Here is a 23,853-nt window from a genome sequence, read left to right on the forward strand (position 1 = left end):
TCAACAGTCCAATGTCAGTGTTGACGGGCTCAGGCGAGGAGTAAAGCTATGTGTCGTACAGTCATCAAGCGTACACGACTGGGGCTTCTGCTCCGGAAGCCCATATCGATGATGCTTCGTTGAATGGTTCGCACGCTGGATTTATTGATAGCCCAGCATTGAAATCTGCAGCAATTTGCGGAAGGGTTGCATTTCTGTCACGTTGAACGATTCTCTTCAGTCGTTGTTGGTCCTGTTCTTGCAGGATATTTTTCCGGCGGCAGCAATGTCGGAGATTTGATGTTTTACCTGATTCCTGACAGTCACTGTACACTCGTGAAATGGTCGTATGGGAAAATCCTCACGTCATCGCTACGTCGGAGATGCTGTGTCTCATTGCTCGTGTGCCGACTATATTATTACCTTCAAAATCACTTAACTCTTGATAACCTGCCATTGTAGCAGCAGTAAAAACTGCACCAGACACTTGTCTTATATAGGCGTTGCCGACCGGAGCGCCGTATTCTGTCAGTTTACATAACTCTACATTTGAATACGCGTTTGCATGACTACCAGTTTCATTGGCGCTTCGGTGTATTTTACGTAAAAGCTAACTTAAGCGCTACTCAGTACTCATTCTACACTCCTGGAAATTGAAATAAGAACACCGTGAATTCATTGTCCCAGGAAGGGGAAACTTTATTGACACATTCCCGGGGTCGGATACATCACATGATCACACTGACAGAACCACAGGCACATAGACACAGGCAACAGAGCATGCACAATGTCGGCACTAGTACAGTGTATATCCACCTTTCGCAGCAATGCAGGCTGCTATTCTCCCATGGAGACGATCGTAGAGATGCTGGATGTAGCCCTGTGGAACGGCTTGCCATGCCATTTCCACCTGCCGCCTCAGTTGGACCAGCGTTCGTGCTGGACGTGCAGACCGCGTGAGACGACGCTTCATCCAGTCCCAAACATGCTCAATGGGGGACAGATCCGGAGAACTTGCTGGCCAGGGTAGTTGACTTACACCTTCTAGAGCACGTTGGGTGGCACGGGATACATGCGGACGTGCATTGTCCTGTTGGAACAGCAAGTTCCCTTGCCGGTCTAGGAATGGTAGAACGGTGGGTTCGATGACGGTTTGGATGTACCGTGCACTATTCAGTGTCCCCTCGACGATCACCAGTGGTGTACGGCCAGTGTAGGAGATCGCTCCCCACACCATGATGCCGGGTGTTGGCTCTGTGTGCCTCGGTCGTATGCAGTCCTGATTGTGGCGCTCACCTGCACGGTGCCAAACACGCATACGCCCATCATTGGCACCAAGGCAGAAGCGACTCTCATCGCTGAAGACGACACATCTCCATTCGTCCCTCCATTCACGCCTGTCGCGACACCACTGGAGGCGGGCTGCACGATGTTGGGGCGTGAGCGGAAGACGGCCTAACGGTGTGCGGGACCGTAGCCCAGCTTCATGGAGACGGTTGCGAATGGTCCTCGCCGATACCCCAGGAGCAACAGTGTCCCTAATTTGCTGGGAAGTGGCGGTGCGGTCCCCTACGGCACTGCGTAGGATCCTACGGTCTTGGCGTGCATCCGTGCGTCGCTGCGGTCCGGTCCCAGGTCGACGGGCACGTGCACCTTCCGCCGACCACTGGCGACAACATCGATGTACTGTGGGGACGTCACGCCCTACGTGTAGAGCAATTCGGCGGTACGTCCACCCGGCCTCCCGCATGCCCACTATACGCCCTCGCTCGAAGTCCGTCAACTGCACATACGGTTCACGTCCACGCTGTCGCGGCATGCTACCAGTGTTAAAGACTGCGATGGAGCTCCGTATGCCACGGCAAACTGGCTGACACTGACGGCGGCGGTGCACAAATGCTGCGCAGCTAGCGCCATTCGACGGCCAACACCGCGGTTCCTGGTGTGTCCGCTGTGCCGTGCTTGTGATCATTGCTTGTACAGCCCTCTCGCAGTGTCCGGAGCAAGTATGGTGGGTCTGACACACCGGTGTCAATGTGTTCTTTTTTCCATTTCCAGGAGTGTATATAATTAAAATAACTCTACTGTATAAACACAAATTCAGTGAAGTTATTTGGTATATTGACATAACAGAACTGGACAGGAAATGCTAGTGAGGTATAGTCTATCTGTAAACTGAAAGGTGACGAGAGCTGCTGGTGGAGGAACTCTCCTTTCTCGGGAGAATGCAACAACTGTCGTACATAATGGCTATAAACCAATTTGTTCAAAATGTCTGTGGGATCAAACTGCTGAGGTCATCGGTCCCTAGACTTACACACGAATTAAACTAACTTATACTAAGAACAACACACACACCCATGCCCGAGGGAGGTCTCGAACCTCCGGCGGGAGGGATCGCGCAGTCAGTGACATGGCGCCTCTGACCGCGCGGGCACTCCGCGCAGCCATACACCAATTTCCCTCTAGCAGTGTAGAACAGTGTGCAGAGACTTAATGGAATCTGTCCATATGCGTTTCTTGGTTTAGTATTATCAGTAACTCATATCTCTATTCATTGTTGCGTTAACACATTATCCGGAAAACAAACAACTCACGGGAGCGTCACCGCCCCGCGTTGTCAGTGATTCATGAGGCGAGCTGTGGAAGGGTCGGTATAACGTCGTGAATTACCCTGTTGTGCCTTTTTTGTGACATTGAAGGGTAGAAAGAGCAGGGACTTGTTTCTTCGGTCTTCAGTTCCCAAACATACAAAATAGGGAAGTGCATGACCACAATTCAGTGACCTAACCTCTCTCGCGCTTGTAATCTCCACACCACCCCCTCCACTTTCTTACACCCCAAATAGACGGATTACCAGATAATAGCTTCTACTGCACTTAGATGTGGCACATACATTTAATATTCCCTCTTGACCTATTTCATCTAACAATAAACATTAATATTATACCATTAAAACATTATTTTTAATAATCTCCGATTTTTCCATCCCCTGTAACGCGAGGACTATTATTAGAAAAAAATGGTTAAGACATTTTTGTAGGAAATGTAATGTAGCTTACTTTTTTACCAGTTTTCTGGCTATTCAAGAATAACATAAAATGTGACCTTCATAACGCTTAAAAGAGGCCCAACCCCACCCCTAACACTAATATGCTGTTCCAGGCGCTCCCCCCTCCCCCCTCGACTGTACAAAAATTTTCCAGCTACACGAATTTCTCATGATTAAAGATATGAAGGAGCGATCTGTATTTGCTTTGAAACTTTTTATAGATATGATGGCATTCAGTACTGTTTATACCTGATGACCGGTTTCAACATTAAGACGGTCACCTTCTGGTCTATAAAAAACTTACTGTTATACATCCTGTTCCATTATGACTGTGTCACACATGCCATGTTCACATTATTGAAGTACGCAGTTCAACTAACCAGCATATTGCATACTACAGTTGAACAGTGTGTTTCAAAGAATGTAGATCCATGATTATTTAACTAGTCATGCAAACGTATACGTAAGCACAAATGTGCACTCTTACGCAATTCAACATCTAACGAGCCTCAGTGGAATGTTATTTGTGTGGACATCTCTAGTTACAGAAGGTGCTTTTTAACTGTCTTGTTTTATTTGCGACAAATCTGCTTTTATTTTTAACAAACATGTGTGGAATGTGCCAAATACTGTCCACTATAATGTCAAAATGACTTGCGTGATACAGTCATAATGGAACAGGGGCGTAACAATAAGCCTTTTGAAGATCAGAAGATGATAGTCTTAGATGTTGAAGTTATTCATCAGGAATAAATAGTATTGAATGCTATCTCAGCTGTTGAAAGTCTCTTCAAAACTTGTAGAAAGAAGCAATGAGTGTGAATTATTACTTTGCTTGGCCTTGACAGATTTTGAGGTAACGTTTGACTCCGTTTCAATTGAATCCGCACTAGCAGTCATTCATAAGCAGGACATTCGTTCATGTTAAATTAATAGGTTGTAGAACATACAGGTTCCTTCAAAGCCTTTGCGTGAGACGTATAGAGGAATTACAACTCGTCATGGGGAACAAGTTTTGTTAGAAACAAAATGCCCAGTACTGCTTCCCGGCGACTCTAGGCGTCTCTGTTTTGAATTCGCCGACCCTGGGACGATGAGATTTCACCTGTCTAGCAGAGTCTGCTAACAGTTTTGCTGCATCTGTAGCCTAGTAAAGTGACAGAGTGCTTTTCCACACGGAATCATTAAGAATGTGTGTCTCTTATCGGGGAAAGATATTTTAGAAGCGAATTAGGAAGGTTAATTTTGCTCTGTTTAACACCTATCATGCGGAGTAAATGACTGGATTATAGGCAATACACATTGCATACGGGCTTTGCAGAGTACCTATATCCTCCCGCCTCTCAGGGCATAACCAGGAACAAAAGTAGTTGAGTCGACGTGCTGCAACCAGGCGCACCACGAACGAAAAGTCCGGCGGATGTCGATGGCTTCTGCTCCTTCTGGTAGAGACATGGCGATGATTCCCGCTGAAAACGTGGTCGTCCTTTGTTTCAGAGGGGCCTGAAAATGGGTGGTTGTATTACCGAAACCGGTTGTAGTTAAACAAAACTAATACACAGCTGATATTCTTTTTGTTGCTCCAGCGAAACTTTGCCCCTAACAACAGCTGTTCACTATAAAGTGACCTGTGTTTGATGAAGACTCTACAAGTTCTGTTTGACTTCATCAAGAGAGAGGGGACTTTCAAAATCGGAATACTGGTCAGACACTGAAATTCTAGATCACCAAACCTATTCTTAATGGTCGTACAGGAAGATCTAAGATACTTAAACTATGAAAACGAAGAAGAAATACGTGTTAATAGAACATTTCTCAACCAGGTAGCTTTTGAAGATAAAATATTGCCTGTAAACAGTGCTACATGACTTCGAAGTGTTTAAAGAACGGCGTCACGAAAACAACCAAAAGCTGGTAACGTTGTACTGTTTGCCTCTACTTCCTCTTCTTGCTGTTCTGTAGCTCTACAGTTCATTGTGAACTAAGACTCTTCAGTAATCTCCGCTAATTATCACGATCCAACGCTCGAGCTTTCCATATAAAGTAATCCGTTTTCTACAAGTCCTCCACGACTCCATCTAATCTTCTGGTTCTTGGTCTACCCCGCCCTCTTTGGCGCCTGGATATCTGTCTAATATCCTTTCTGCTCTTTCGCATCTCTTATTAGTACCATATACACCGCCCATCTCAGTCTGGTTAATGTCACTGTTCTTCTAATAGACGGATCGTTACATACAGCTCATGATAGTAGCTCCTCCTACATCTTCCTCTTTCATAAGTTGGGCCAACAATTCTTCGAAGCATCTTTCTCTCAAATGCCTCTAGCATTCCAATAACTTCTGATCTTAATCATCAAGCTTTGGAGGTATATGTAGGCACTGATCTTAAAAGTGTTCTATAAATGGTTAATTTGGTGACACGAGTTACGAGCCTTGAGGATGACAGTTTTTAACGCAGAATTGGCTCAGATGCCTGCTATTAATCTCGGTTTAACTTTAAATGAGGTATCATTCACGGGGATGACTTTCGATCCCAGATATTTCAACTGCTCAGCTTTTTCAAAAGTATATGTTATTGAGGGTGGCATGTTCTCCTTAAGTGCCTTCCTACCAGCCATATACTGTTTGCCTGTAGCGCACCAATCGTCGAGTCTCTTCATGTCTTCCTGCATTTTGTTAAAGTATTGTGACGTTACAGCCTCCCGATATAAAACAATTTCGCGCACGGACAGCGTCGCAGAGTTTCCGATGTAATCCGCTTGATTATTTACATTTATAGTAAACACTAACGGTACTATAATAGCCAGTCGAGGGACTGCCGAAATCAGTTTTACATCTGTCAATTTCGTCCTGTTAAAAATGACATACTGATATCTATCTACTAGTAAGTTTTGGGTCCATTCACCACAGATCTGGTCCGATTTCCGGTAATTTCGTATTTTGTTGACTAAAAAATAGTCCGCAACAGTATCGGAATCACTTTCGTGGCCAACTAACACACCATCAACCTGGGCACTATAATCTGCGGCGCACTTGATATCATAAAAAGAATCCCAACTTCACATCGTTAATACGCGAATATGGCTGTCTCTTAGTGTCTGTCAAGAAGGTCCTTCAACACGGAAACAAGGGATATGGCTATGGGGTCTCTGTTTGCGGAATATAAACAAGAAGACATGTAAGAATAATATGTGGCTTTCACTAGGTGTCATCACGAAGGCGCCTCTTCAAGAAGCTAGGCATTGTAACTGCATCGTCATAATATATACACTCCTGGAAATTGAAATAAGAACACCGTGAATTCATTGTCCCAGGAAGGTGAAACTTTATTGACACATTCCTGGGGTCAGATACATCACATGATCACACTGACAGAACCACAGGCACATAGACACAGGCAACAGAGCATGCACAATGTCGGCACTAGTACAGTGTATATCCACCTTTCGCAGCAATGCAGGCTGCTATTCTCCCATGGAGACGATCGTAGAGATGCTGGATGTAGTCCTGTGGAACGGGTTGCCATGCCATTTCCACCTGGCGCCTCAGTTGGACCAGCGTTCGTGCTGGACGTGCAGACCGCGTGAGACGACGCTTCATCCAGTCCCAAACATGCTCAATTGGGGACAGATCCGGAGATCTTGCTGGCCGACTTACACCTTCTAGAGCACGTTGGGTGGCACGGGATACATGCGGACGTGCATTGTCCTGTTGGAACAGCAAGTTCCCTTGCCGGTCTAGGAATGGTAGAACGATGGGTTCGATGACGGTTTGGATGTACCGTGCACTATTCAGTGTCCCCTCGACGATCACCAGTGGTGTACGGCCAGTGTAGGAGATCGCTCCCCACACCATGATGCCGGGTGTTGGCCCTGTGTGCCTCGGTCGTATGCAGTCCTGATTGTGGCGCTCACCTGCACGGCGCCAAACACGCATACGACCATCATTGGCACCAAGGCAGAAGCGACTCTCATCGCTGAAGACGACACGTCTCCATTCGTCCCTCCATTCACGCCTGTCGCGACACCACTGGAGGCGGGCTGCACGATGTTGGGGCGTGAGCGGAAGACGGCCTAACGGTGTGCGGGACCGTAGCCCAGCTTCATGGAGACGGTTGCGAATGGTCCTCGCCGATACCCCAGGAGCAACAGTGTCCCTAATTTTCTGGGAAGTGGCGGTGCGGTCCCCTACGGCACTGCGTAGGATCCTACGGTCTTGGCGTGCATCCGTGCGTCGCTGCGGTCCGGTCCCAGGTCGACGGGCACGTGCACCTTCCGCCGACCACTGGCGACAACATCGATGTACTGTGGAGACCTCACGCCCCACGTGTTGAGCAATTCGGCGGTACGTCCACCCGGCCTCCCGCATGCCCACTATACGCCCTCGCTCAAAGTCAGTCAACTGCACATACGGTTCACGTCCACGCTGTCGCGGCATGCTAGCAGTGTTAAAGACTGCGATGGAGCTCCGTATGCCACGGCAAACTGGCTGACACTGACGGCGGCGGTGCACAAATGCTGCGCAGCTAGCGCCATTCGACGGCCAACACCGCGGTTCCTGGTGTGTCCACTGTGCCGTGCGTGTGATCATTGCTTGTACAGCCCTCTCGCAGTGTCCGGAGCAAGTATGGTGGGTCTGACACACCGGTGTCAATGTGTTCTTTTTTCCATTTCCAGGAGTGTATATTCGCTAATAAAATTCAGAGTAAATAATCGATCACAATCTGAGAAGAACAATGATATCCATACATAAATCCCCAGAGGAAAAATGATCTTTAGTACCCATTATAAAATCTGCAAGTGGCTCAGAAAGGACTTCAATAGGTGGCAACAAAGTTTTTAATCATTTTCTAAATAATATAAAAGATCGGACAGATAGCTAAGCAAGTTTTAAAATTAACCTGAAATCATTTCTCGTGGCACAACTCCTTATATTCCATGAACTAATTTCTCTTTAAAGTCTGGGTGCCTGAAGAAATCTAGTTTTTAAGTGAAGTTGCGTGAGTAAGACTAAAATATCCGTTACTGCTGACACTAATGACGTATACATATCTTGTAAACTCACCCGTCTCACATCATTTCGAGAAATCGTTCAAATGATCTATGAAACATTAACTAACTATCTCTGAGAAGAAGTACTCTAGCAGTGTCCCACGAACACCTTGGGGACCAGGAAGGAAATGAGGTGGACTCTATTTTATGTAGCCAGTCGAGAAGTGCGTTATTACAAAAAGCGGATTCCATAAAACATCAGTTCAGAATACACGACGGGAAGCCATCAGGCTGCCATTACCCGCTTTGCTTAACCGCCAGAACACCTCCCCGCTGATCCCTGACAATATTTCCTGAATGGAGCGTGCAGCGGACTGTCTAAATCGTACTGTGAACGAAAGTCGGTGCAGAGACATTACGTTGAAGAATGTTGAAGTTAGAGTTACGTACTAGGCACAGGAAATGAAAAAGAATTACCTCCATACTTTGAGGCGGAAACTATTTTTAACACAAGAAGCGATCTGCACATAATTTCGTAAAATCCTGACAAATGAGAGAAACACAGATAGTGTTGTCGCGACGCTCATTTACGCTGTGACTTGACACATTGTATCGGGCCCTGCAAACTCTGTTTGTTTTACTTCGTCGCTATCGATATCTGGCTGTCACAGCTGTGCTGATTACATGCAGATTCGATACTGATTACGCGGATTCCTGGCGCACCAGAGGTACAGATATCACTTCCGCATATGTAGGTTTCAGGTTTCATATCTTCTTACATGAAGCCGTGTGTCGCAGTGTTAAATTACTCGATATATTTTCGGAAAATATTACTTATAAAGGTCCCCTTCTAACTGCTCACTGATTTACTTTAGATTTAACTCACAAGAAGCAAAGAGTCATGTTAGATATCTCGTACAATTTTCATGCTCGGTCTTCTCATGAATGGGAAAAATTTACTACTGGTTGGCTCAAATGGCTCTGAGTACTATGGGACTTAACATCTGAGGTCATCAGTCCCTTAGAACTTAGAACTACTTAAACCTAAGTAACCTAAGGACATCACACACGTATATGCCCGAGGCAGGATTCGAACCTGCGACCGTAGCGGTCACGCGGTTCCAGACTGTAGCGCCTAGAACCGCACGGCCACTCCGGCCGGCACGATCAAGTACAAAAGAATGCAAAAACAGAAAGAGGAATTGTAACTGCTGTCGTCTCCTGCCCAAACACTGGTTTAATAATGCTTTCCACGCTAGACTGACCTCCAAAAACTTTTCATTTGTGTATAACCAGTGCGCAACACATAGATAAACTGAAGGCAAAAAATCGCAACACCAAAAAATAATGTACAGTAATGAAATTTTCAGACTACATCTGTCTAGGTAACGTATTTAAGTGATTAACATTGCAAGATCATATATTATGTAAGCGCTGGAGCATTAATAACCGCTGTAACCGCCAGATTGTTGAATGCGAGCATGCAAACGTATATGCATCGTGTTGTGCAGATGCCGAATGTCAGGTTGTGGGACGGAGTTTCATGCCCGTTGCACTTGGTCGTGCAATACAGGGACGGTCAGTGCTGTTTGTGGATGGCGGTGGTGTTGTCATCCGATGATGTCCTCGATTGAGGCAGTTCTGGTGATCGAGCAGGACAGGGCAACATGTCGATGCTGCAGCATGTTGAGCTGCAACAGCAGTATGTGGGCGAGCGCTATCCTGTTGGAAAGCACTCTCTGGAATGCTGTTCATTAATGATAGCACAACAGGTCGAATCATTAGACTGACGTACGAATTTGAGTGGGATAACCACGAGAATGCTCCCGCTGTCATAAGAAATCGCATTCAGACCATAAGGTAGGTTGCACGCCCTCAATTGGCCTCATCCCAACCTAAACACGTCCATCACAGGAAACGAGACTGAACCAGCTGTCATCAGAAAACACAACAGACTTCCACCCTGCCCTCCGATGAGCTTTGGTTTGACAAGACTGAAGTCGCAGTCGGTAAAATGCATATTATAGGGCGTGTGGCTCGGTGCTGTCCTTAAAGTAACCTATTTGTAACAGTTCGTTATGCTACTGTGTTGGCACCTACTGCTGAAGCTGCTGCTGTAGAGGCGGTCCGATGTACCACAGCCATACGCCGAACATGATGGTCTTCCCTCTCGTTAGTGCCACTTGACCGTCCGGAACCCTGTCTTCTTGCGATCGTACATTCCCGTGATCACCGCTTCCAGAAATCATAAGCAGTGGCTACATTGCTGCCAAGTCTTTCTCCAATAGCGCAGAAGGAATATCCATCTTCTCGTAGCCCTGTTATACGTCCTCGTGCAAACCCAGTGATGTGTTAATAATGGCGTCTTTCTCGCCTCGAAGGTACTGTTGACTAACATCAACTCATCACGACCAGCCTCAAAGGTAACTATCGCTCACCACCATTGACGGCGTGTATTTAATGCAAATCTGATTTGCATCCTCATAGTGGCGCTACTAGCGCCGCTCTTATGTGACTGTTTCGAAATTTGAATGTACGTCTTCTTTCAGGTGTATAAACACGCCTGTCAGTTTTCGCTTACGTCCCGCAATTCCTTCTTGGTGTTGCGATTTTTTTCCCTTCATCGTATGAACCTGTTTACTTTAGACAAGCCTTGGCCTCTCTCTACAATTTTAGTCCTCAGACTCCCCTCTATTAACAAATTAACAATTTCTTTATGTCAAAATTTGTGTCGTATCAGCTGATTCCTACTTTTAGGCAGATTGTACCATAAATGTCTCTTCCCTCTTTTTCTCTGTATTGGTCATTTGGTCTACCTATCTTATCTTCAGTTATTCTGTAACACCGCGTTTAAAAAGCTTCTATTCCATTCTTTTCCCAACTGTTTATCGTCCACGTTTCACATGAGTAGAGACTAAAACCGAGAATTCCTAACACCAAAATTTATATTCGATGTTAACAACTTTTTCTTTTTGAGAACCGCTTTTCTTGCTATTGCCCCTAGTCTGCATTTTACGTCATTTCTACTTCGGTCATTGTCAGTTATTTGCTCTCCCGCCTCCTCCCTTGTGAACTGAAAATGCTTGGAAGTAGTGAAATTTTTAAAAGCAACACGCAGACACTTCTGTTCCACAACACCGTCTAATCCATATATGAATGTCTGAACAGATAATGTCTTTATATGATTCGTTTACATTTATTAAAATTTATTTTAGATTAAGATTTCCGGTCCCTAATAAAAAAGTCCTAGGATGATTTTTTACAGTTACTTATTGCCATTTCATCATTTTTTATGTGTAAAATGGCAAACTTTAAACTATAGGTTCCCTCGTTACTGTTTGGGTAAGTTAGTTCAAGGGTGGGAAGAAGACAAGGTCTTGACCTCCAGTAGGATCACCTCTAGTAAAAGTAAAGACTGACGGCATTGATGGTAGGAAGACCCCAGAGGGTAGATTCAGCCACCTAACTGGAAAGGTTTTGAATCCTCGGGGAGTCTGAGGGTTGTGCGTTAAATGTGTCTATTCCGTATAAATGACTGCAGTTGGTGTGTTAGTGTGGTGTCACGTTTGTGTGAAATGATGGTGGTGGAAGAAGTCCACTGCCGGCTCATGGCCCACTCCTCTCGTGTAACACGAAAGGGGCCGCCGAGCTTAATGTCCCATCTGAGGGACGAATCCTCATCAAGAGTGTCACATAATGAGGTGACAAGACTTATGGGATACCTCCTAATAACGCTTCAGGTAACATGGACTCAAAAAGTCCTTGGAAGTACCCTGTAGAAATATTGAGCTATTTGCCTCTCTATCTGTCTATAAGTGCGGCTGTGTTGCCGGTGCAGGATTTTGTACACGAACTGAACTCTCGATTGTGTCCCATAAATATTCGATGGGATTCATGTCGGGTGATCTGGAAGGCCAAATCATTCGCTCGAATTACCCAGAATGTTCTTCAAACCAATCGCGAGCAGCTGTAGCCCGGTGACATGGCGCATTGTCGTCCATAAAAATTCCATCGTTGTTTAGGAACATGAAGTCCATGAATGGCTGTAAATAGTCTCCAGGTAGCCGAACAGAACCATTTCTAGTCAATAATCGGTTAGGTTGGACAAGAGAAACCAGTCTATTCCATGGAAACAGAGCCCACACCATTATGGAGCCACCATCAGCCTTCACAATGCCTTGTAGCCTACTTGGATCCATAGCTCCGTGAGGTATGCGCCACACTCGAACCGCATCATCAGCTCTTACCAATTGAAATCGGGACTCATGTGACCAGGCCACGGTTTTGAAGTCGTCAAGGGTCCAACCGATATAGTCACGAGCCCAGGAGACGCAATGCAGACGACGTCGTGCTGTTAGCAAAGTCACTCGCGTCAGTCGTCTGCTGCCATAGCCGATTAACGCAAATTTCGCCGCACTGTCCTAATGGGTAGGTTCTTCCTACATCCCACATTGATTTCTGCGGTTATTTCACCCGTGTTGATTGTCTATTAGCACTGAAAACTCTACGCAAATGCCGCTGCTCTCGGTCGTTAAGTAAAGGCCGTCGGCCACTGCATTGAACATGGTGAGAGGTAATACCAGGAATTTGGTATTCCCGCCCACTCTTGACACTACGGATCTCGGAATATTGAATTCAATAACGATTTCCGAAATGGAATGTCCCATACGTTTATTTCTAATTACCATTCAGTGTTCAAAGACTGAATTCCCGTCGTGCGGCCATAACCACGTCGGAAACTTTTTCACATGAATCAGCTGAATATAAAGACGAGGGTTGGAACTTAAATAGTGGCAATTATTTATTCACAACCGATACAAAAGAGCTACTGTCCTTCGAAGTATTCACCAGCGTTGTGTAGAACCAGTTGCCAGCGATGTGGAAGGCGTAGTATACCGTTAGCAGAGCCTGTTCTGTTGATGGTGCGAATGAAGCTGTCTAAAGTTATGGTGATTCTCGTGTACGACTACGATGGTGTTATCCTAACGCATTACGTTCCTCCACGGCAGACCGTCAATGCACAGTATTACTGTTCGTTTTTGGAGTATAACCTGCGACCAGCTTTGCGAAAGAAGCGGTGACACTTTCTGCGCAACCCACCCATCATTTTGCACGACATTGCGCGGGCGCATACAGCGCAAACTGTGGCTGCTCTGTTCGGTCGATGGGACTGGGAAGTACTGTACCATCCACCATACTCACCGGACTTAGGTCCTTGTGACTTTGATTTGATTCCGAAGATGAAGGAACCACTTCGTGGCATTCGCTTCAGAACTGTTCCAGAGATTCGACAGGCAGTAGACCGCTCCATTCGCACCATCAACAGAACAGGCTCCGCTAACGGTATACTACGCCTTCCACATCGCTGGCAGCGGGTTCTACACAACGCTGTTGACTACTTTGAAGGACAGTAACAGGTGCAAACATGTAACTCTTTTGTATGAGTTGTGAATAAACAGTTGCCACTATTTAAGTTCCAACCCTCGTATCAGCTCTACCAGCGCATTGTCATTTTTACACTATGTGATCAAAAATATCCGGACACCTGGCTGAAAATGACTTACAAGTTCGTGGCGCCCTCCATCGGTAATGCTGGAATTCAACATGGTGTTGGCCCACCATTAGCCTTGATGACAGCATCCACTCTCGCAGGCATACGTTCAATCAGGTGCTGGAAGGTTTCTGGGGAATGGCAGCTCATTCTTCACGGAGTGTTGCACTGCGGAGAGGTTTCGATGTCGGTCGGTGAGGCATGGCACGACTTAAGCGTTCCAGCACATCCCAAAGGTGTTCTACAGGATTCAGGTCAGGCCTCTGTGCAGGCCAGTCCATTACAGGGATTTATTGTCGTGTAACCACTCCGCCACAGGCCGTGCATTACGAACAGGTGCTCGATAGTGTTGAAAGATGGAATCGCCATCCCTGAATTGCTCTTCAACAGTTGGAAGCAAGAAGGTGCTTGAAACATCAATATAGGCCTGCTTTGTTATAGTGACACGCAAAACAACAAGGGGTTCAAGTCTCCTCTATGAAAAACACGACCACATCATAACACCACCACCTTCGAATTTTACTCTTAGCTCTACACACGCTGGCAGATAACGTTCACCGGGCATTCGCCATACCCGCACCCTGACGTTTTTCCACTGTTCAGTAGTCCAATGTTTACGCTCCTTACACCAAGCGAGGCGTCGTTTGACATTTACTGGCGTGATATATGGTTTATGAACAGCCGCTCGACCATGAAATCCAAGTTTTCTCACCTCCTGCCTAATTGTCATAGTACTTGAAATGGGTCCTGATGCAGTCTGGAATTCCTGTGTGATGGTCTGGATAGATGTCTACCTATTGCACTTTACGATCCTCTTCAACAGTGGGCGGTCTCTGTCAATCAACAGACAAGGTCGGCCTGTACGTTTTTGTGCTGTACGTGTCCCTTCACGTTTCCACTTCACTATCACATCAGAAACAGTGGACCTAGAGATGTTTATGAGTGTGGAAATCTCGCGTTCAGATGTATGACACAAGTGACACTCAATCACTTGACCACTTTCGAAGTCCGTGAGTTCCCCGGAGCGCCCCATTCTTCTCTCTCACGATGTCTAATGACTACTGAGGTGGTTGATATGCAGGACCTGGCAGTAGGTGGCAGCACAATGCATCTAATACGAAAAACGTGTGTTTTTGTGGGTGTCCGGATACCTTTGATAACATAGTGTACCTCGTACACGCCATACTCCCGCCATTGGTATAAATGCATATCGTTATCCCATGACTTTGTTATCTCAGTGTAAGCCCTCACTTCACGAGACACTGCGGAGAGGTATAGAATTTAATTCAGGTCATGGGCTCAAAGTCTGGTGTTCAGGCACTTTATGACATAACCTCTGGAAAGGCAAAGTGAAAGCTACCAAGAGAGCGCGATGTATTCAGGCGGTTATCCCTCCAAGTACCGGCCACGCCCGACGTTCGTTAATTTCGGTGATCTGACGCGAACCGGTGTATTCAATGAACCAGACCGTTGGCATCCTACCTAGTAAAACATTAAAGGTTGAGTACAGCTTTACTTTTTTCTACTACATTATGATTAAAGTAAAAATTCAGTTATTTAAAAGTCCAGCAAATAGCCATGTTTCCAGAGAGAAGTTTGTGTTATTTTTAAATCTACTGACATGGATTACATCATAGTGAATTGTTACAAACACGACCCACAAAGTGTGCAAATAATTAACTAAGTTACTTTATAATTCACTCTTAACTAGCTTACTAATTCTTGTGTGGTATAAACTGTGTCTTTGTTGTGGTCGTAGGCATGTTTCTGTGCCTCACATTTCGCTTCCTAATTAAGAATATTTATAGGCATTCACGCAACGGTAGGGTCATATCATCATTAGATCGCTTTTTAAGATCGCAAAGTCGCGCCGGCGTGTCATGCATCATGTAGCGCGGAAAAGTAGATGCTGATTGCTTGATCAGCAGTAAGGCTTGCCGAGCTTTTCTGAGTTTGAAGCTACAATCTGATTTTTTGTAGCCTCCGAGCATGTGTCCAGCATCAGGAGACGAAACTTTAACCACAGACACAGCCCTTGGACCACATCCTAAGGCCCATGTAACAAAAATCGACACGGATGTAAACACTGGCTGGGAAAGCATGTACAGTATAAGCTGTGTCTTGCTATGAGAGCCTAACAACAAGACAAGTGCTACGCCAAAGCTGGCTTTCTTGTACCTCTATATCGGAGGGATGTTAATCGAGGGTATCTAGCTGGCATGAATCCAGCAAACGCTGGCGCACCGATAACTAGAAACAACAGGACAACGTAGAATGAAGTTTAAGATTAGAGTTGTCAGACTACGTCATTCTTGCAACAGATACCGCAATTTTTCCGAGGAGTGTTCCATCACCGTTTACCTGCGTCCGTCCAACAATGCTACGGGTGCGGAGTAAGAAGTTTTGTTAGAGATGGATGCAGGGCAGTACTACATCTAGTAACACTTGTGGATGCTAGAGTCACATGTTAAATAACAAGCGCATTCCTTCTCGGCATCCTAAACATCGTTCTTACACCTAGATCAGCATAATGAAGTAATTTGTAGTTACTTTTAGTGTCGCTATCATAGCAACAAGGAGTGAGAGATAAACTTAGTCATGCCTCCTTTTCTTGATCGTTTTTATGTCACTCTGCTACCTCAGGTGTCGGGTACCGCAATCAGTTGCGGAATACAGGTGACGCAGTGGTAAGGATGCTGACTCATGGAAAGATTTTCTGGGAAAAAAATGCATAAAATGTATACACAATTTTCGAACTGCAGAGAAGGGTTCACATGTATACCAACCAACAATATGAATCAGGCTCATTGTAAATATCTGTTCGAGACACGGGATTTTAACTACACCTTGTGGGTACATTTACCAATCCGTTATGTACATAAAAAAAGTAATTACTTCACAAACAGAGCTATCCACTACCATGGAATAAGAAAAATACTAAAATTACATTTAAAACAGCATTTGCTTCACAGTGATAAAACTGTATCACAATTTCCCAATATGAAAGAGATTAGTACAACGAACTTGTTTAAAAATGCAATTAAAATGTACTTGATGAGTAATACATTCTATAGTACGCAGGATTATTTACACAACTCACAGGAAGGGTGTGGTGAAAAATATGAGAGAAGTGTTTAATAATAATAAAACAACTCATTTCGACGGCAGTTCGCACTATATATTTTTTTTCCTTTTCCTTATTTGCGCTGTTTTAAACAGACTGGCCTCTTATCTGGAAGAATTAGAGTTTTCAGCCTCCATCCATCGATCCTGATTTAGGTTTTCCACTGTTTCCGTAAATTAGTTCAGGAAAATTCCCTGGTGGAGCCTATATAGGGCCACGGCCGATTACCTGACCGATCCTCGTCAGACTAGACCGTAATGTATGTAAATGCTTGTATATATGAGTCATGCTTTTTTTCTTATTCTTAAACTGTAGTACCATGAAATTTCCAATGTTCTTGCAAAAGTGATCCACGGATAGGTAAAACTGCTAGTACTAGTACTACTACTACAAAAACTACTACTAATGGAGCCGCATTCAGATGGTTGCCTGTTCAAATCCCAGTCTGGCCATCAAGACAGAGGTTTCTTATGATTTCCGTAAGTCGCTTCAGGCAAATGCCGGGACAACTCATTCGAAACGGACATGGCTGAATTCGTTGCCTACCCGTTTCCATTATACGCCGTGCCTAATGACGGAAAGTTAACAATGTTCTTCCCTCCTCCCTCTCGTATCGTAACTGTTGTTGACTCGATTTCATTGTATACTTTTTTATCTCTGCGGCGTGTTTATTTTACTCGACACAGTTTCCGAAGCGATCAGCTGAAGTGCACAGAAATGTGATTAGGCTATTACGATCCTGCAAAGCCCACCCAATACTTCACGTTAAAGGGGAGCGTTCGGGCACAAAAGCGCACAGCTGTTGCTACAGTCATTCTGCACGCGTGGCTAACAACGAACCGACAAAATCGCTCTTAATGTGCTCGAATGTCAGTCACTTCGTTATCTGATCCGTATACAGCACACTTTACCTTCTATAAAAATACATAAATGGTTCCAGAATTCCCAGCCGCTATTTCACAAGCAAATATATGCAACTGGTTTACGCTTAAATAACCTTGTGATTCCGTTAAGTTCGTGGCTGCGTAACAGGCTGAAAGGTCACCTGTTGTAATTAGCCAGACGATGCAAACTATCATTCTTCCATTTTTCTCCTGTAGCGGAATTAGCATGTTTCCGTAGGTAACTCACGCGTGCCTTGGTCCTCTATACAACCGATCGCACAACATAGCGATGTTCCTGTCTCATTGTCACCAGGAGCCCCCATAACATAATCAGCATACGTCACGAAACAACGCATATGGTCAACATCATATCAAATACGAGGCGTGTTTTTTAAGTAAGTACCCTTTGAAATTAGGAAAAGACATGCTAAGATATCTCAATAATTTCATTTTTACATGAAAACCTGTACCTTAATCTACTTTTCTACATAATTTCCGTAAATGTTGAGGCACTTGTGATAACGTTCTACCAGTTTTTGAATACCCTCCTCATAGAAGTCTGCCGCCTGACTTGTTAACCACTGCATCACCACTGTTTTGATTTCGTCATCGTCTTGAAGACGCTGACCGCCCAGGTGTTTCTTCAAGATGAAACATGGGTTGCCTACGTCACACCAGAATCAAAGCAACAGTCCATGGAATGGCGGCATTCAGATTCACCCAGAAAAGTGAAAATTAAGCAAACAATTTCTGCACGGAAAAACATGTGCACAGTTTTTTGGGACAGAAAAGAAGTATTGCTTGTGGAATTTCTGCCTCGTAATGAGACAATCAATGCAGCAGCTTACTGGAAGACATTGCACAATCTGCGCCGTTCAATTCAGAACAAAAGACGTGGCAAGTTGAGCAAGGGCATCGTTTTGCTGCAAGACAATGCCCGTCCACATTCGGCGAATCAGATCAAAGATCTCATCACATCTTTTCGATGGGAAACTCTAGATCATCCTCCGTACAGCCCCGATCTTGTACCCAGTGACTACTATCTGTTCCTGCACTTGAAGAAATACCTGGGCGGTCAACGTCCTCATGACGAAGTCAAAACAGTGGTGATGCAGTGGTTAACAAGTCAGGCGGCAGACTTCTATGAGGAGGGTATTCAAAACTGGTACAACGTTATCACAAGTGCCTCAATATTGACGGAAATTATGTAGAAAAATAGATTAAGGTACAGGCTTTCATGTAAACATAAAATTATTGAGATATCTTAGCACGTCTTTTTTTAAATTTCAAAACAGCACTTACTTAAAAAAATACGCCTCGTATTTCGTCATCACAGAAAAACCTGTGGCTAAAGAGTGGCATGTTGGACCGCTGCTAGACCACGATGAGGGTATGAAGTAACAATATAAAATTTAAAATGAGAGCTCGTAAAACAACGTACAGTGACAGTATGAAGAAAAACTATGCCTAAGTGGGGAGTCAGCTGTCAACTCGGATCTCTCTCTGTTTTATTTTTTATTTCTTTATACTTATTCACCAAGATACATGCTCTAGACGAGAGGTGGGGGACGTTGCGTTCGCCTTTTTCTTTCAAGTAATACTTATAAAATGATTGACAGTCTTGTCTGAAAAGTCCTAAGTTTTGGTAAGCCAAACATTTAAATTTTTTTTTAATTTTTAAGTTTTTAATTTTACATCCTTCATAGTTTGATAATTAATAACAAGCACTTCTCATTCTTATGTTCCATCAATCTTGATTGCAAATCTGATTATGGCAGTCGCTGAAACCAAGTTATAAATGAAGAAATATGCGGGAGCTATTCCTAAAGTAAGGTCCGATTGGGTGTGAAATGGAAACCACTCTGAAAATCCGATGAAACTTTGCACAGATGTGTTCGGCAGTGTCTCTAGTTTGCCCATCGATCTTGTCACGTCTTCTTTTCATTTCTGAGCGCACAGTGAGCACGTAAACATGCCTATAAAATAGTGCCTTCCGCCAAGTATGAGGGTCAGGTGAGGGATTTCGCCTGATACCATGCAGCCCACATAACATAACTGTCATGCGTGTCCTTCTTCGTGACAACATTCTAGGCCACTCTGCAGGGGCAATGTAGCGGTTTTCCATGGCGGACGTGTGTATTTTGCGCTTACCGACGTATCCGTGGACGTTGGCCATGCGTGGCTTACCGTATCCATTGTTCGTATTGACTCAGTTCTACGTTCACTCGCTACGAGTTTGGAGAATTTTCCACCCAGGGATGTAATCGCCTACCACATTTCATGATAAACCAATCACAGACTGCGACGAGGAACGACCAATCTACCAATTTCTTTATTGATAAACCTATGTTTGTTCGTACTAGACGTATGCGTAATTTGTCAAAAGATGACTCTGTATCAATATTTATACGATTCTGATCACCCACAATACAGACCGTAATTGGCTCCCTCTGCGTTTCATCTCTGCTCGAATGTACCGCTGGCTATGAAGACAACATTTTGGCACAGACAACGAGCTGTATACCAGCGTAGAGAGTTGGTGGAAAGAACAGGCGGCTGTCTTCTGTGACGAGTGTATCGGATAGTACAACGCTACGACAAATATCTAAATCGGAGTGGTGACTATAGAGAAGTAGCTAGAAGGTGTAACTAATTGTTGCAAATACTGTAAAACATGTTTGATGTTCACAGTGGTTTCCATTTCGCGACCGATCGGACATCACTTTCCGATATCCATCGTTTTAAGCGATCTAGACGACTTTATTCACAAATTATCCACAATTATCTCAAGTTCATTCGGGAAAGTAATTTCCTTTATCGATAAACTACGCGCTTAGCTAGTGAGCCACGCTGAAGCGGTCCGACCTGCACTTATTGCGCAGTTCCGGTGACTCGGACGTATGTGGTTTCGATGGCACGTAGGACTGACGCAGCGAACTCAGGCACACAGCGGAGACGCAGCAGCAGCAGCACCAATCTGTGGCGTCGAGGAGGCGCGACTGATGCGTGGTGGGAGGCGTCTGTTGATACCAGACACACATCGCGCCGTCACGGCAGACGGCCAATCGCGCTCCGCGGGATCGCTGGCCCCCGGTCACTTGTTTTGACACGGCCAGCTTCTCAGTGCCTAAACAGCGCGACACGACACACTACTCGGCACAGTGAAGGGGCTGTACCAGGGCCGCATCTGTGCTGCAAAGTAGGCCCGCACCACAAAAATTAAAAACAAAATTCTAATGTGGTGCAGGTCCCCTGATAATCGTAACGGGTGTGAACATGATTATTTTGGAATTATTCGCCTGGGATTTCCAGCGGATAGCTGTTATGAATTAGGTCAGCGTTCGCCTTTCAAGCCACGAGTTCCCTCGCGCCAAATGCCCATTTGGATCCAGTCAAACAACTAGCAGGTTTTTGAAAAAATGATTAACGCGATTTCTGCATCTTGAAATGCGCTAGATTTTGGGTGAAAAGCCGATTGCTTTCATTCCTCATTTCATCCACACCAGGAACAGTAAAACGTCAATGGTATATTCCTAATAATAAACTCGCTCACTTATGGTCACTAATGGCAGTGAAAAAAGGTCTTTTTCCAAAACTTAAGTTGATCAAAAACATTATTCATTCCTCCATGTTAGATAACAGTCTCAACATCTTCGCTTGTATCGGGAGTTATATTTTATGACAACTAAGTTCTCAAGATATCATAAGTAGTATAAAAAGGGGTGAATAGGAACAGCTTTGAACTAAAAAATAAATGACAATTGTAAGAATAAAAATGAAAATCAAAGTTATAATGAATTATGGTGCATGAGATAGTGTGTAGGGTATGGTGAGTAGAAAAGATTGGTGATCACTTTCTGTTGGACTGAGGGATTCTGCAGTAAGGTGTCCAATGCGGTTGGAAGCTGCTAAAACGATGTGTGAAGTAGTGTTATTGTTGTTCAAATATGTGTGAAATCTTATGGGACTTAACTGCTAAGGTCATCAGTCCCTAAGCTTACACACTACTTAACCTAAATTATCCTAAGGACAAACACAGACACACATGCCCGAGGGAGGACTCGAACCTCCGCCGGGACCAGCTGCACAGTCCATGACTGCAGCGCCTGAGACCGCTCGGCTAATCCGGAGTAGTGTTACTTTCAGCAAGGGTGTGCTGTAGGATGGTGACAATGTCACACTGGAGAGACTCTGTTAACTGATGCCCCTGTTGGAGTGGAATGTACACTCTTTGACATAAAACTTGACCGGCGGCCGGCCGCTTCAGAGGCTAAGTCCGCGCCGATCGCGACATGGGACAAAAAAACTGGCCAACTCGCTAATTCTCTAAGTCCGGTTATCTGCACAATCTGGCAACACTGTAGACTGCGGCACTTCCTGGAGGAAAACTTGTCCCATGATAGAGAAACTCTAGTCTGATTACGCCTGTGGTCTAGCGGTAGCGTGCGTTGTTTCTGTTCATAATGTCAGCGGATCGAGAGCAGCTGGCATAAAATATTTTTATAGCCTCTTCTGTCTGAATGCTGAAGACGTGAATGTAATGGTAGCGCAGATTCAATCTATTTCGCTTTGTGACACACCGATATCAAAATTTTATCCAGTAACGATTTTGCGGCAGATTTCCTGCAGATTGTCCTCCTCTGGACGCCGTATGCGGCAAAGCTCCGGGATCCATTTGCTGGCTACTGGCAGCGGCCGTGGCGACAGCAGCGGCGCTGCACTCCCCCGTTCTTTATCGAAAGCGCCTGCTACCGCTCATCGCTTTTGATGATTTAAAACGCTTTATTATTAAATGTTGCTCCACAGAAAATTTCTACAATTTCCATTCACGCTCAAAAGCAACGGAGACAGACGCCCTGATTAGTAGGCGGGTATTATATTACATTAATCGGCAAGAGCTGAGTATGGCCCGCAATTAATTTTATAGACTGGGACGAAATTAAACCACCTCACTACATTCGATGAATTTATAAATGCTTCATACCTCGTTTCTTTTCCTTTCAAACTCAATTATTTGTGCAACTTTTGGTCAATGTTTGGATGTTTTCGTCAAGCCAGAGTGAGCGTCTGTGGTGTAAAGTGTATTACAGTTCTTGTTTCATTCCTTATGGTAAGTCTATGCGATAAACTGTGTGAATACCTTGCAATGCATGCTCTGTAGCAGTGCAGGAACACTGCACATTTGGAGTTCCATGTATGGGTTCATGAAGTATTTATTGTTGATCGGAAGTGATAGTTAAGGTCATCAGATTTAAACCAGAAAAATTTGTCGTTTTGAAGGTTTCAGAGAACGGAAAGGAATGAACATGTGCACTTCATAAACAACCTTCTGACATGTTAGAACTATATGACGAACAAAGCTCAAATTTATATCGTTGACAGTCGGTTTGAATCTTTTCAGGGTCTATTTTACAGTGAAGCACCTTGGAATTCGCAAAGCAGAAATCCATGATATTAACTTAATTTACTAAGTCGAAATCGGACGAAGATTGATGTTTAAAGGCATTCTTCAGATTTCGCATAAGAAATTTTTACTAGCAGTTTGCAACTCCATTAATTAAAATGGAAAATAAAAGGTTGTACTCAGCGGCTTCTACCGTGATTCGAACTGCTATGTCTTATAGTACAAGCACTGCAACGCACAAGGGAACCTCTTTTTTTTTTTTTTTTTTGCCTTTCGCGGGCAAGTGCTCTACCAACTTTTTTTTTTTTTTTTTTTTTTTTTTTTTTTTCCGCGGGCAAGTGCTCTACCAACTTTTTTTATTTTATTTTTTTTTTTTTATTTTTATTATTTTTATTATTCGGGCCCTTTGCCTTTCGCGGGCAAGTGCTCTACCAACTTTTTTTTTTTTTTTTTTTTTTTTTTTTTTTTTTTTTTTTTTTTTTTTTTTTTTTTGTATCCAATGTCAGGCTTACCACCTTTGCTGACATACATGTTGTTGTACTATCGCATAAATAGTGTCTACAAAGTCCATATGTTGACAAATAGTGGCTACTTAGAAAATTAATTAATTAATGAAATGAATAAAACTGAAAATTCCCAAATGAAATACATGAAGACATTGCGGATAGTACAAATACAAAAGAAACATGCTCCTGTAGCAATGAAATGAAATTCGTGTCGGGGGCGACACCTGCTCACGACCCGACGTTCGATAGAGCAAGAGAGCCATCTATCGACTCGTTCTCCAGACGTTGGTGTAAGACTGGGTCGTCTTCTCGAAATGAACTAAGGGTCCGTAAGTGTGATCGATGTCTATCTCGGCTTCTTCG

The 23,853-nt window shown here is 44.4% G+C and overlaps 1 protein-coding gene across 1 annotated transcript in view; it reads right to left on the bottom strand.

Annotated features, from left to right (window-relative positions):
• LOC124556701 (1-acyl-sn-glycerol-3-phosphate acyltransferase alpha-like) overlaps positions 1-20,552 on the bottom strand; it is a 713,163-nt gene extending 692,611 nt beyond the window's left edge. Inside the window, exon 1 of the mRNA XM_047130675.1 lies at positions 20,446-20,552. The gene's annotated coding sequence lies outside the window, so the exon portion shown is untranslated. The remainder of the gene's footprint in view (positions 1-20,445) is intronic.
• Positions 20,553-23,853: the final 3,301 nt, after the last annotated feature.

The sequence above is a fragment of the Schistocerca americana genome, chromosome X, assembly GCF_021461395.2.
Source record: "Schistocerca americana isolate TAMUIC-IGC-003095 chromosome X, iqSchAmer2.1, whole genome shotgun sequence".
Classification (NCBI taxonomy): domain Eukaryota; kingdom Metazoa; phylum Arthropoda; class Insecta; order Orthoptera; family Acrididae; genus Schistocerca; species Schistocerca americana.